The sequence below is a fragment of the Rhinolophus ferrumequinum genome, chromosome 9 (genome assembly GCF_004115265.2).
Source record: "Rhinolophus ferrumequinum isolate MPI-CBG mRhiFer1 chromosome 9, mRhiFer1_v1.p, whole genome shotgun sequence".
In the NCBI taxonomy this organism is placed as follows: Eukaryota; Metazoa; Chordata; class Mammalia; order Chiroptera; family Rhinolophidae; genus Rhinolophus; species Rhinolophus ferrumequinum.
The window spans coordinates 21,320,810-21,322,737 of record NC_046292.1 but is presented as its reverse complement, the minus strand read 5'-3'; positions in this window follow the sequence as shown (position 1 = coordinate 21,322,737).

The following is a 1,928-nucleotide window of genomic DNA, read 5'->3' as shown; positions in this document are numbered from 1 at the left end:
TTGACTGTATGAACTTGAGTTATTTGCTTTCTTCCTCTGCCCTCACTCCCCAAGAATGTAAGATCCATGGGGGGAGGCAAGGACCTTATCTGTCATACTCACTGCTGTAGTGCCAGGTCCTGGAAGAGTTCCTGGCATAATAGACCTTTGATAAATATTTAACTCCCTCAATGAAAGCATGAATTTTACAGTCCGGTTTCATTAGGCACAGAAAATCTATTCCAGATAATCATCATTGCAAAATACTTCCATAAGGGGACAAAGATATTTCTATAAAAATATTTATTGAGTCATTATATAAAATAGTGGAAAAAAAATTACAAACAAAATAAATGTTCCCCAATGAGGGGGATGCGTAAAAATAAAATTCTATTGTGGCATACTACGCAGCTATTGAAAGGAATGCTGAACCCATAGTCTGTGATATTTCACTGAGTGAAAAAAACAAATTGTGCAACAACAGAGGTGGGGAGAGAGACCTTCCATGCTTGACTTCTTTCGTTTTCTTTTTCATTTATTTATATGGTGTACAATATGATGCTTTGATATATATAATCATAGTGAAGTAATTACTACAGTCAAATTAATGAACATATCTTCTCACATACTTACCATTTTTGTGTGTGTGATGAGTGCACCTGAGATCTCCTTTCTTCGTATATTTTAGTGTTCAGTACAGTATTATTAAGTATAGTCCTTATGCCTGTACATTAGATCTCTAGACTTACTCATTCTACATATCTGCCCAGCAGTGAAAGATATGAAAGAGAGCACTTGCAACTTTGTATCCTTTGACTAACGTCTCCCCATATAAGTGAGATCATAGTATTTGTCTTTCTCTGTCTGGCTTTTCTCACTTAGCAAAATGTTCTCCAGGTTAATCCATGTTGTTGCAAATGGCAGGATTTCCTTCTTTCTCATGGCTGCATAACATCCATTCATCTGTCAGCAAACACAGGTTTCCATATCTTCGCTATTGTGAATGATGCTCCAATGAACATAGGAATGTAGATAGCTCTTGAGATCCTGATTTCATTTCCTCTGGATACATACCCAGAGATGGAATTGCTGGATCATCTGGTAATACTGTTTTTAATTTTTGAGGATTCTCCATACTGTTTTTCATAATGACTTTTTAAAAAAATTTTGCTTTTTTTAAGCTTTTATTTCTTTTAAGTGTGTTTTTCCAGGACCCATCAGCTCCAAGTCAAGTAGTTGTTTCAATCTAGTTGTGGAGGGCGCAGCTCACAGTGGCCCATAGGGGAATCGAACTGGCAATCCTGGTGTTACGAGCTTTGTGCTCTAACCGGCCACCCCTCCATAATGACTTTTTAAATTTTGTTTGAAATATTTATAGTGAGCATAGATTAGAAGTATAACTTTAAAAAAATAAAGAAGCATAACTGTTATTTTAAAATAAAAGCGCAAAAGAGAAAATTCCAGCCGCTTTCTAAATCACCAGGGTCTGTTTTGTTTGCTTGTTTTTTTTTTTTCTCTTCTCCCTTCTTCTTTTTTAGTTTTCCCTCTTCTTCTTCTTTTTGAATTCAGTACGATTAAAAACAGTTTCTTTTTCTTAAGCACATAACGACTCTTTTCATGTTTGTACAGCCAGGGTCAAGGCTGCTGGCTGTACATTCTGTGGCTGCTTCTTAATGCAGACTGGGTATGACAATCAAGGACGCTGGTGCTGGACTTGTGTATATTGAGTTTAATTCCCAGGCTCTGAGGGAAGCTTTACATTCCTTATCTCCTATAACTCTAGTAGAGATTCTCTGAGGCAGGGACAGTAAGTAAATGTGCCTTCCTCATCGGGGCAGTAGATCTTAGTGGTGCCAAAGTGTTTGGGTTCAAATTCCAGCTCTGCCATTTACTAGCTGTGTGACCTTAGTAACTCTCTTACCTTTAGGTTTCTCTGTAAAAGGAAGATA